A 14,103-nucleotide genomic window follows, 5' to 3' on the forward strand; every position below is an offset into this window, starting at 1 on the left:
GTTTTCAATTCATTCAACCAGAATTGCACAACTTCAATCTTCATTTAATAGCGTTGCTATATTGCCTGTTGAGTCTATTATTTGAACTAACAATCATTCCGGATAACACAGATAACCCAATAGCGGACTATTTTTATTAAGCTAGAACCGTACAAAAATGCCTAATTTATCGCACAATATTACTATCATTTCCATATCTCCACTATGATTGTAATGTCTGAATCTGATTAGAGTATAAGCTTCCTACTTCTAACTCGATGATCTAAATTAAAATTTCATTCTTTTCCAATAGCGCCGCGGGGTGATATTATCTATTTTGATTAGGATTTTCCTGTGATGTCGCGTACCTCACTAGGGTTTTATTGAACGTCGTGGCAACACAATAACAATTTAGTTAATAGGTGAAAGTTTAAATTAAGTGGAAATTAACTGGGATTCGATGTCAGGCAATCGTCAATTGTAAATATATTCTTTTTATTATTGGGCGCGACATATATATATATGGAAAGTTTTGCCAAATTGTTGTTGTTGGGACTTTTCTTGTTGCTTTTGAGAGAAGTCGCCTTTTTCCCTAACTATGAACAAATCATTCCGAATCCCCAGTACTTCATGGTTAATAAAACGACTAAAATTCTATCACTTTTATTCATTTTCAAATTTCCTCTAAGTCTTGTGAGGCCCGATATTTCACTTAAAAGTTTGATGTTTTATTTTTTATATAATAAATATATTTTCATTTCGAAAAGATTCAGATATTGTTTTTCGGAGATATTCAGTTCTTTCACCATGACGCAAAAAGAATATCGCGAAAATAAAAATGAACTTACTTGTGTATCTATATTAGTAAATATACTACAAAACAATTACGAGGATGGTATGCGTTGATATTTTTTCTTCCGCTTCGCAAAATTGCAGATATTCATAGGCGCAGCCAGAATTTTTGAAAGGTTCAAAAATACACATTCGCGCCTAAGAAATTCCCATGCAACGGCCTTTGAAACAGTCGCCGCCATCACTAAAGAGCAGACTCTTTCAGCTGATAACAGTTTGTCCACGCGCAAAATTTCAATTCCTGACCATTCATATATATTCGGTTTTTTTAATGGTTTTTGTATTTTTTTTATGTTATTAATTTTGTAAGTTAAATGCCGCTGAGTATTTGACATGGAAACTTTTCCCCTAAAATAATTCACCAATATATTCCATATTATTGGTACTTGAAGATGGAAGAAATCGCTGTGACGCTAATATTTTTTTTCCGATTTCCCCGAATCCTATGGATCCACTCTTTCGTTGATTATACTGCAACCTAGCAAAACAAATGCCGTTTTGTAATGTATGTACTGAAACCACCTACATAATTGCAACACATGTTTCATGTACGGGAGTTCCCCCAAAGCGAAATTATTGAGAGTCAATTTTCAAGTTTTTAATCGACTCCTTGATTCACACAAGTTAAGACGGCCTTGATTCACAGTCCAGATTAGAATATTGACTTGATTCAAACAACTATATAATTGGTCTATGTTTTCATTTTGTATTGGTTGTACTTTCGCTGTAGTTTGATGATATGGAGTTCCTTTTTGATCGAAGGCAATCTTCGCGGCCCCTTGAACTTTATCGTAACTAACACACCATATGCGAACTCTTTCAGCTGGCGCAATGCTTTTTTTTATTCATCTTAAAAAAAATAACATTGTCATGTATTAAAATCTAGCTATTGTTCCATCGTGACTTTCTGAATTTGATTCTGAATGTTTCTAAAGTAAATCATTGTTGAGTTTGTTTGCCTCCTAGTTGCGATTAACGAGCTCTCAGCAATATTTTGTTGCTTACAGCAAAATTGGATTTTGAAAAATGTATCGATTAAATGCACCTCGGGTTGATATCCTTTTTTATTTTGTATTACAACAATGCGACCTGAAATGCATTTTATTGGGCATAAGGCATAGGCGGATAATTACTCGTAAATTTGTTGCTGGCAAGCAAAATGAACTGACAAGCATAAAGCAGGGATTCTCCTAGCTTAATTAAACAGACTCACTTTAATTGTGTGATGGGCACGATACCTAATTCGAATCGGCAATGTGCATTGGCCGTGAGACATAATGGTTTACTAGCAATGTGTCACACATTCTATGGTGTTTATATAGTACTGTACAATTGTCTACAGTGCAATATCAATATTCAAACGCAGAGGACACAAATGGTATCAGGCACTGGGTTTCGAAGCACAAATATATACTTGTAGCCAGAAGGATAGCATGACAAAGTGAGCTAAATTTGGAAAGGGGGTGTTGGTTGTATTTGGTCAGTACAGGCCAGGGGTTTTGCGGGGTTACCTTGAAATCTAAGAATCGATGATTTTATATATCGTCACGCTGATAACCGAATTGCGTAAGTCATTTTTAGCAGTTTTGAGAAAAACGTAAAAAACTTCCCAATGACATTGTTATGCCATTGAGAGTCAATAATTTGCCATGGTTCAATTTTTTGATCGTAGCCGGATTTAAGTTAGTTTGTATGACGCAGTTAAGTGACATCATAATGGCTCTCTGTGACTTAGGCAGATATGTGTCTATGACTTTGCAACTTTACTATATGCACCAGTCCTGAAAACTAAACATTCCAAAAACGAATGTAATACTCAGTATCTACAATGTTCAATCCCCAAAATAGCTAATCAGTTCCAATTACATTATTTTTTATGTTTAAAAATATATATTTCATCAATATAACACGTTCTGCATACCCACCGATTTGGACTAAGATTAAATGTAAAGAATAAAACAGCAATGCACCCAGTATAAAAGCCAAGAAGATGAATTGGACTCGGACAGGGAATATCACAAGTGCACGCCTTCCTATACTGTAGTATAAATTCAAATCAATACGCGATAAGCTAGAATCCGAGATGCAAAAACTGAAAATGCTTCGGCAAGGTTATTTTACGTCTGTGACGTCACAATAGCCTTGCGATAACAATGATATTTCATTATGACGAAACAATTGCACAAATTTGCACGTCATACTAAATCTCCATTTTCCTGGGTTTCGGAATTCTTAAAATAAAATTTGAGTTAACAGGCAGGTGCGCAGCATTATATTAATACCTATTTTAGAAAAAACTCAAAATCGCCAAAAATGACTTACGCAATTCGGTTATTAGCGTGACGTCATGTATATTGTTTAAATATAACCAAATACACGAGAATAATATAATCATATATTTAAGTGCGTTTCACTAGTGTCCTGTGACAGATCTTCAAGATTTACGCGACGAGTTTTTGTTGTTTGGCACATTTTATAATAATAAACAGAATCACATAACCAAAAGTACACACATAGTAAATTGTACAATGGCTCTCCGAGCGTCAAAATCTTGTATTGGGGTTTCGTGTCACCAAAAAGGTTAAAACCCACTGCTCTATTCATTGCACCATCGGGTCAATAGACAAGCAAAAAATGGACTGTTTTACTGATTAAACATCACAAATATTCTAAAGGGCATCCTTTCCGATAGCAATGCAAAATAAGTTAAAAAATAATATTTCTATGTTACTGCGATATAGTGGTATTAAACCGACGGAAAAGAATAGTGGATTACTGAATACTATATGAAATGACATTTCAGTGACAAGAAAAATACTTTTTGAATGCGACAACTGCCGTATTATGGATGATTTGTCTATGCATCAATGCAGTGATTTGGAGGTCGATGATACGGTCTCAGTCAAGGAACGAAAAATATCAACTGAGTATAAACTTTTCTTAATAAAATTATATATATACATTATATTTATTTATACAGGGTGTCTCAAAGTAAGTACACACTTTTAGTTTTGATTTGCTTTTCAGGTACTCATCATAGATCGTTCACTTTTTCGATAATATAGTATGTTGGATAAGTAGTAAAATTCAGGTATTGTTCACATTTTTCATCAAATCACAGAATGACAAGGAGATTAACCCAGGAAAGGAGGTGCAAAATTGCTGGCAAGAAGCATATAAATCAGTAAGGCAAACTCAGTGCCTCTTTAACAGAGAATTTGGAACTAACCCAACTCTGAATGTTTTTCTCAGAGCGTCCGCTCCTTGATCTTCCTGATCTGTGTGCATCAACTACAGATCCAGTTTCTATAAATTTACGATGAATTGCATAAATTGTTCGTTGTGTAGGAGTTGAATTGATTCAAAATTCTCTGTTAAGCAGGTTCTGAGTTTGCCTTACTGATTTACATGCTTCTTGCTAGCAATTTTGAATCTCATTTTTTAATCTCCTTGTCTATTTGTAAGTTGATGAAAAATGCAAACTAAACCTACTACTCATCCACACCATGTTTTCTGAAGAAATGAACTTTCTATAATGAGTATCTGAAAAGCAAATCAAAATTAAAAGTGTATACTTCTTTTTGATACCCTGTACATATATACATAAATGCGTTTATAATGTTATTATTTTTATCACAGACTATCTGATGGAGAAATTATAAGTGATGAAGAGCCTCCTACAAAGCTTAGAAAGTGTGATTCTGGGATTTTGAATCCATTCATCATCAGGTATCTTATAGGTCGTAATCACATCTATAAAATAGGCGAATTTTAACACGCAAATCAACATTTTTTTTAATTTTCGAAGGTTGTTTTGGTATTCTAATTTTACATTCATATATATATAATTCTCGGTAAAATGTATTTTATTTTTTTCATATTTGGATTATGATATGAATGGAACTTTGCTTAACCTAGTATCTATATATTGTATTCATTATGATATGGTGTTTCAATTTTATTCCGTAACCATTACAGTCATATTATACATACAGTATAGCATTTTTTTCGTAAGCCTGTCAAACCTCCGAGCCACCTCCGGTTGTCTTTAGAGAGCCATTTTGGTAAGTAGGTTGTGGATTCCTCGCCGCCCTAGAGTTGTTCATGTAACCGCTGTTCGGTTACGGCCTCCTCCACCATCAAGTTCATGTTTCCGAAAATAAACAACTAGCTACCTAATCCCATACCCGACATGGACTCGTGAAAATTTGCTTAACACTGACTCCACATCCTTGGGGCTGAAGCCATATACTTGCCAATGATAAAGGTACTGGTAAAGTTTTAAATTTCCAATCTTATATAAATTTTGATTGGATTGGACTTAGGGTGTATAGCAGCTTGGTTAACCATCTTTGGTACTCCGAGACTTTCTTGCCCCAGTAACAATGTGTGTTGAATTTCCTTTTCTCTTAATTTTATATGCTAAACCTGACTATAAGACCGAATTACTTTTAGCTCACCCGAAGCAAAGATTGACGAAACAAACCACAGCATGGAGAACGCTTTAAATTATTCAACACCAAGGTTATATATTTTTATTTTACGTCCTAAATTGTAAGTTTATAGAGATTTTAATGTTTTTAGCAACAAACTTGGTTTTGGAAATGGAGTGAGTTACCGGCATTTCTCATCGGATAGAGTACTCTTCACTTGTTTGATTTCTCATGCTTATTTTTTTAGTTCATCCGACAACGAAAGCGAGTATTCGACAGATACTGAAAGTGACTCGTCAACTGAAATACAAGGCAAAGATGATGGTCAGTCATACAATGCGGCGCCAATAATCAAGTATCTATATAGAATCTTTAAAACACCTTTATTGTGCAAACACATAGTTATCAGGCATAGCCATTCTAGGCTAACAGAATCCGCATCCGATTTTTAGTTTTCTATGATGCCTATATTGTTTGCATATATTCCCGACCAAAAAGTTAGAAAGCCAGATAACAATTTAGACTGCCAAGCACATCACCCAACTTTGCTAGTTTCCCCAGCTAGCCTAGAGTTGATCGTAATACCAGCGAAGGATCATATTTTCGAAGTTCATGCCATTATTTCGCATGTAATGTTGAGCGAATCAGTAATGATGATATTTTATGTATGGGTAGGGTAACCATATTTTTATGACTTCAAAGCGGGACACCTCAAAAGACAACGACCCCTTAGCTGTGATTTTGTAACTTTACATTTTCCTATTCTACTACATAGGCCTACATTTCTACATTTAAAGCTGTCCCGGCTGTCTTTATTGACTATATTGTTATCGAAATTTCATGCGCTTAATCTCTGTGCAAATATCGGGTTCAGTTCGAAAAACAGAAAGAAATTGATGTTCACGATACCGGTACAAATAATTCGAATTTAGACTAATTAGTATTGGTTTTACATGCGATACGTCTGCTATCAATGGGAATCAGCGGGAAACAAACGCCATCCACCTTCAGTAAGTAGGCTAGCGCTGCGCTACACAGAAACAACAGTAACGAGAACATGTTCGTGTATTATGCTGGATGGCAGAACGCAAAAGCGGGACTTTTGGCTGACTTGTCGGGACAGCGGGACAAGACGCTAAAAAGTGGGACTGTCCCTCCTAAAGCGGGACGTATCGTAAGCCTATGTATGGGCTACTATTTCATAAGTAGTAAATAGATTTGTTTGTTCAATATGAAAAAACCAAGACATAGCCTATATATATATATATTTTGTCAGAGATTTCGGATCGGCAACGTATAACTTTGGCGGTCACAAAATTCCTCCGGACAATTTTCGGGACATACCGGTAATACCTCGACCGAATGTGGATTTACTTCCCAATGAAGATCCATTTGTCAGAGCAAACAATACGGACAGGCCTTACGATAAGTAATGAAACCAAATTGTTTGATAAAATTTATTTTAGCATTGAGTATTTTCGAAATTTTTTGAACTTCTGAAAACAAATATTACATTTTGAATGAATTCAATAGAAAATGGTATGTTGTTACAGTTCATAAAAACACTTATAAAAAGAATTTGTTTATTGTTTAGTGCTGTAGAGATAAAATACGGATTCTTCAATTTTGACGGGAATACTTTCCCCTTTTTCCCAATTGATACTGAATTTTTATCTGCATTAGTGATGAACATTATTTGGATGTTCAGTTTCGACTGATGAGAGAAGATTATATACGGCCCCTGAGAGATGGAATTTGTAAACTTAACGGTGGTAAGAGTTGAGCCAAATTTTGTGACTGGTTGGAATTGAATATAAAATTTAATACCACACACAAGAAGACTTATTTAAGAAGGCAACGGCTTACTTTGTCAGAAAATGCTTATCAAGTTATTGTTGTCTGTATCGAGCCGGCACACTAGTGATTAATCTGATATACGTCAGTCGGACAAATGGCATGTATACAGTAGGTATCCATTACATTTGAACCCACGTACATTTGAACCCATGACAATTGCACCTGTATGCCATTGCACCTATGGAATTTTTTTTGTTTCACGGATAGTTAAACCCATACTAACCCTAACCCATGGGTTTTAGCACCCGCATATAGATTGAACCCGTGGATATACGCATTGGTTCAAATGTACATGGGTTCAAATGTACGGTCACCATACAGTAGGAACATAATTCAGCACAATTTAAACGCAAGGCAAACTTCACTCGTTCTAATATTGCATCATAATCAAATTAAGGACGCCAAAGTAGATACGTCTATACAAATATGCTACACTGCCGATAAATTTTCACGTATTAAAACTAAATTAAATCAATTTTTTTATGGTTGTTTTCACACTTGCACCCACAAGCAAAATTTTAGACAAACAGCACCGATATATAAAAAATACACTATTTTAGAATAGACTGGATTCTTTTCGGTTTGGCATTGTTCCCTCATATTTATCAATTTTTTATAAACTCTGATCGAGGTGGAGGATGTGTAGACTGAACGCGGGGTCTTTAGTCTACCACTCTGACATATATCTTATGGACTAGGCCACCGTGCCCACGTTTGGAACATATGTTGTTCAAAAGAGCAGAGAATGGTTATACCGTAAATATATACTACTACGTTATACATACCTACTACGTCTAACTTCTACAAGTTTTTATTCAGGTTGCCGACGCAGTGATTCCGAAGTGAAATACTATACGGGAGTTCAGTTTGCTTATATCAAACCAACTATGAAAGGTAAAACTGCACATTTGCATTTTGTATAATCCACATCGTGTATGAATGAAAGCGAGCCCTTATCTAAAAACGAATCAATTGACATAAATTATATGGATATGTGAAAGCATGAATTCCAATATCTGGCCTAACTGCAGTACCGGTAGACTATGCGACTCACACAGGAATGTGGCTGAGCAGTGGGCACCAAAGCGTGCAAAAACCTAATCAATGATAAGTAATAAGTTTGATCTGATTTTCATATGGAACGCCCACACGACACTTAAATTTCGAAACCAACAATCCAGTTTTGCACCAGTTAGTTAATGCAAAAGCGCTCCATCCGTCTAGTATTACATTTATCTAGGCTTGCACGTAATTTACGGATTCACGGAATTACGTAATTATTTGGAGTTACGGAAGGGAAGTTACGAATTACGTAAAGTCGTAATTATTGCATGGAAACGAGCTTTCTTCAAAGCAGTCAATTTCGTCGATTGCGAAAAATGAAAGCTCAACAAGTAGAAGAAGTTAGAGTTCCGGTATTCGCAGCCGTTTTTCTCCCTTTTCTCTCTCGTTACGTAGGTGAAGGAAGGCATGACGCGTTGCCATTTACTAACCTATTATCAACTTATCTGGCATGGCCAATGTAAATTATTAACGTAGTTAAGGGGGAAGAACTGAGTAGGGCCGTTTGACGCCAACACACCTGGTTTTAACTTCTCCCGCAACTTAACCGTAGATAAGGGATAGAATTGCGTTGAGACCGATTGACGCCAACACACCTGGTTTCAACTTCTCTCGCATCTTATCTAGCATGGCCATGGCCATGGCCAATGTACATAATAACCGTAGATAGGGGGAAGAATTGTGTTAAGACCGATGGACGCTAACACGCCCGGTTTCAACTTCTTCGGGTGAAATGACTAATGAGCGCAGGAGATCAATCTATCAAACAAGGTCTATCAAACATTTGTATCCATTTTACTTTTATTTATTATTTACTTGTTCCAGTTTTCCGTTACTTATGGTATATATGTTCCGTTTCTATTTTATTCTATTTTATAGTCACGCGTTTAAATAGTGGGAATTCCCCACCAAGTGTGGATTAGCAATGCTTAACCATTCTTTATTGTTAATATCAACACTTGATATATGAACATGGAATATCATACTGTTTTTGGCTGTTTTATTTCAGACTTGGGGTATAAACAGGAAAATATCCATAACCTTTCAACACGACGATCTTGTGAAATTTAACGAAGAGCTTTCGCGACGAACTGGAACCAAATATAGCGAAAAGAGCGATTGATCACTCGCGCCAATACAACGCCGTGATAATTAATGTCGCGCTTATCAAATAGCAATATGACGACAAAAGAGAGATTACGTAATGAACCAACGCAACTTCGTCTTTTCGGCATCGGTAAAGCGATTGAGATGGCAGAGAAACAACAAAACGAAGAATTCCTCGCGGACCGCTAAAAATTTAACTGCTATCATATATAATCAAATATGAGCCAGTGTGTTTATCCTGTGCGAGATCCATTTTCTATTACAAAATCTTGATGTTCTGTTAACGGTTTTATCGTTATATATCAGTCCGGACTTGGCCTTGCTCATGATGTTTTTCACAATTCCTCGCAATATTTCGGCCATATATGATTAACTGTCTTACCAAATGCGGCAACTTATTTTGATTTATCGTCGACGTGGATACCACCGGCACTCGACCAAACTTGTGTCAATCTTGGCCGATAAGGAACGCCGGCTTGAGTTAGCAAATAAATGTCGTGAGTGTAAAATAAATGTCACAAAATGCATTGTTTTGCGATATAACTTTGTATTTTCGGAGAAGGCATATCATATAAGTTCGGTATTTAAATTATACGCAAATAAATAATATTTGATCTAAATTTATCGCAAATAACGTTATAAACATTCAGTCCGCGAAATGATTAAATGTAAAATGAAGCATGGTAATCGGAATATCGTCAATAAGTCGACATCAATAATTATTATTATAAAATGCTAACAAGGCAGTAATGTTGGATAGTGCAGAAAACGCTGCAAAAACAAGTCTTCGTCGCGAGGAAATCGCAAGTATAATCAAACGAGAGAATACTCTCGTCGTTGGTTAATAAATTAGAAACCCGTAATTTTTATTCAGTACGAAAGTCGATTTTAAAAAACTATCGTTTCCATAAATATCCGTATACCAGTGTCGGTAATGATAAAATTGATCGCATAAAAATGGGACGGTTAATTTGCGAAGGTGATAAAGGAAAACCAAAGCTAACACAAAAGATAAAAATCAGAATAAAATTAATTTGAATTCACTCCTTGATATTTGTCTTTAACATCTGCCGCCGGCGTGTAGTACTGCCAAGAATATGCAAACCCAACTTCAATGTCCCATTCGGAAAAGAAGTGGATTCAATTGGTTGTTATGATAGGTTTGAATGTGTGGAAAAATATCGCAATTACGGGGTTATTACGTAATTGATTTTGCCGTAATTACGGAATTGATTTTTGTCAATTACGTGCAAGCCTACATTTATCCATTACCCATTGAGCAACAAAATGGAGGTTGTACCTATGTAACTAATTTAGTCTATTCTGCTGAAGTGCCTATGATTTCCAACCAATTTTAAAATTATCTATCAAATAGTGAAATTACTTTGCTAATTATATCACTTTTCAAAAAAAGTTTATAAATGTTAATGGGAATTTTTGCAATGGAATCCCCATTTATTTATTGCTGTGATAAATCCTTACTTTTTCCGTGTGCAGATATACTTTCGTACCAATTTCAACCATTCCATTAATTACACTCTTCTGTAAAATTGCTAGCTGATTTTGAACAAATGAGCAATGCTCAAACATATGAACACGGAAGTTCAATGATTAATCTCAGTATCGCTAGCCTACACTACGACATACACTGGAATCTAGTCGCTCAAAAGTATCAATCAAATTGAAAATCAAGTCCCAGCGCTCTGCAAAATCACATAGTACCAGTAACGCCGCACCTGTGAAGTAATGAGGGCCAGCAACCCATATGTACATTTTGAGTCAAATAAACTATATAAACTTTTACAGGATTATTATATAGAGTTAAATTCAGCACTGAACATCTCAAGAATGTATCGTGGACAAATACAAAACGATTAATTAGTGGAAACTTGCTTTGCCTCTCAAAGACTGTAGATAAGTTTGAAGTATGTTAAATTTGAATTCAATGTTGCATGAGGATATAGACTGAGGATATGTAGATCAGCCAATTTTAGTTATTATTTCCTCATTATTACAGAAAGATCTTGTGTTTGCTGTGGTTGTGGACAGAAATCCAAAATACTTGGTCGAAGGTTTATTGTGGATAAAAATTCTTTACGAAAATGAATCAAAAAATCCGTACAATATACCGGTGAATCCATTCCTGCGGAATTCCCGAACCACGACAACGGGTAATAATTAAATTACAATTTAGTCTAATTAAAATTTGGTTTTGGATACTAGGATTTCTAACAAGAGAAAAAAACGATCTAAAATTGATCTTTTAATTTTATCTTTATATACTTGTATCTTTTAATTATTTTGCGGTGGCACAGAGGATATATGAAAAGCATTTTTTTAAAATATATACTTTTTATCTGTGGTTATCGGGATGGAACACGCATAAGTTTCCGTTTCGTGTGCTACACCATGTTGTGTGATTTTGAATGTGATGGAACTAAATTGTGCCCAGTCGGGTAACTGTCGTGCACACTGCGTACACACTGCCTTCATCTCAACTAGAGAAGCTATTATAACGTGTTGACGTCCCATCATCTGGATTACAAAATCTCATCAATTTAAGTCACTAATTTCCAATTATATTTGCCATTGAATGTCACCGTCGGAGTGCAAAACCGAGTTACAATCTCTAACTCGATCGGGGGTCATTCGATTTAATTCTATCATAAATTTAAGAAGGCATTGGTTATTTTACTGTTTTCATGTAATTGCAAAATAGCCCTATTTGCTAATCTAATATATTTTTTATTCTAGTAAGGATTAAAGACAACATTGATTACAATGCGATTTATACAATGGTTGAATCAGAAGCGTTTTTTGAAGCCTATACACATGTGCTGTCGGCACTAAAAGGTAAACTTGAGTTAGAAAATCTACGACCTTCACCAATTATTGAATTTACTAGAAAAAAATACATTGGTTGCAGTGGTTCTGTTAACTGAAAAAATGATTGACGGAAAAATGGAACGCACGCAGTTCAAACGCACAATTACTATCTAAAATACCATATCATAGGAAACACAAACATTGTGTAGAAATAGGTACGGGTGGAGCTTCTGTCATCCGCCTACAAGACGACGTTCTCACAACAAAAATGGGCGGTCATTCTCGTCTTGAAAATATTAATACATTTTATATATATTTTCGTTTTAATATTCAGAAACAGAAACAGTTCCTTTGAATAGATATATTGTCCAATGCTCCAAACACGTGAAACGTCCGAAGTACATGAACAAATCTACATCTTATAGGATCAAGACATATTGTACCAACTCTTCAGACGAAGATAAAATTGAAGGTATCTAGTTCATTCAATATTTGAAATAGGAAGGAATAAAACCATTAGATATTTATCAAATTACCTGCGTAGAAAAGTTTAATCTTCAATATTATATGCAAGTTCATCAGAGCAATTCAAGAATGAACAATTAAGGTTGGAAGTAAGGAATTACAAATTACTGCTATTATATATATATATATTATACCTTATGTTATATGACACCATAAATCTCATGCTTTGAAATCAATTTGCTATTTAACGTGTATTTTTATAAAAATTTTGTAATCAAACCAAACACAATCACGGTATCCATCCTTTCCGTGACTGCAACTCTTTTGTTATTACTTTTTCCACCATAAGTTGAGGGCTAGTAACCTAGCTTTGGAAAATCTCGTATGGAGAATAAATCAAAATTAATCCAATACGCATAATTTGACATAACTTTCTGTTTTTATTTTGTTAGAAGTACTAACGCATAATTCTCTCTAGTTAAACACAAATGGAAAAAGGTTAGACTGCTAAAAGATAGTGAATGGCCCGATGCAAGTAAACTTAATCTCAACCAAGTACAAGCAGATGCATTGAAATTGGCTTTGACTAAAGAATTTGCCGTTATACAAGGCCCACCTGGCACAGGAAAGACACACGTTAGTGTGCAAATCATGGAAATTTTACTAGCTAATGCAAAAAAGTGGCGGTAAGTTAATATAAGGGGTAGTTGTGTGATTCAAAAGTGAAACCAAATAATTCAAAATTATTTATCAACTAGTTTTTGAGTAAAATCATTCAATCATCAATCAGTGTTTTAAACTTTTTTCACTTCTACTACTTTCTAATATAGGTATCTTTTGATACATTTTGCTACCAAGTATTATTTTTCCTTTAAATTTCGGAATGAGCCATTGACTCATATACTATTGAAATTACAAAATGAAAATCCACAAATGTGTTTTGTTATAATATCCGAATTGCACATTATGTAGCAAGAAGGAATGTTTTTTGGTTGAAGCAAAAATGCTGTGAATGTTAATTTGCTGTATATTTTGATATGTCAAAACTTGGTTTTGTTTAATTTCAGACGCCATGAGTCCCACTCTCCTATTTTGGTCGTATGCTACACAAATCATGCACTCGACCAATTTGTGGAAAGTATTGAAGAATATTGCAAAAGTATTATTAGAATAGGAGGTCGGTGCAACAGCGACGTTGTTGCAGAATATACGCTTGCATCGATTAAAAAAGAAATGAAAAATAAAAACAATTCTCGATTCAAGAAGTCAATTGGTTCTTCTATAGGTTGGTATTAATTTGATATACAGATTCTTTTGTTAATTTTTTTTTCTGCTGTAAATATATTGTTATTCTGCAAGTAATAACTCGTTAAACAGAACATTCTGTAATTCGGTATACACAAGTATTTGAAAATAAAAAAATGATAAAATTGATCTTCTGTCTCCAAATCATTTAGAACCTCATTCAATTGCATTCGCCTGTTTCGTTATATTAAAGATTGGGATCTCCGTCTATATATAC

This window comes from Styela clava, chromosome 10 (genome assembly GCF_964204865.1).
Source record: "Styela clava chromosome 10, kaStyClav1.hap1.2, whole genome shotgun sequence".
NCBI lineage: Eukaryota > Metazoa > Chordata > Ascidiacea > Stolidobranchia > Styelidae > Styela > Styela clava.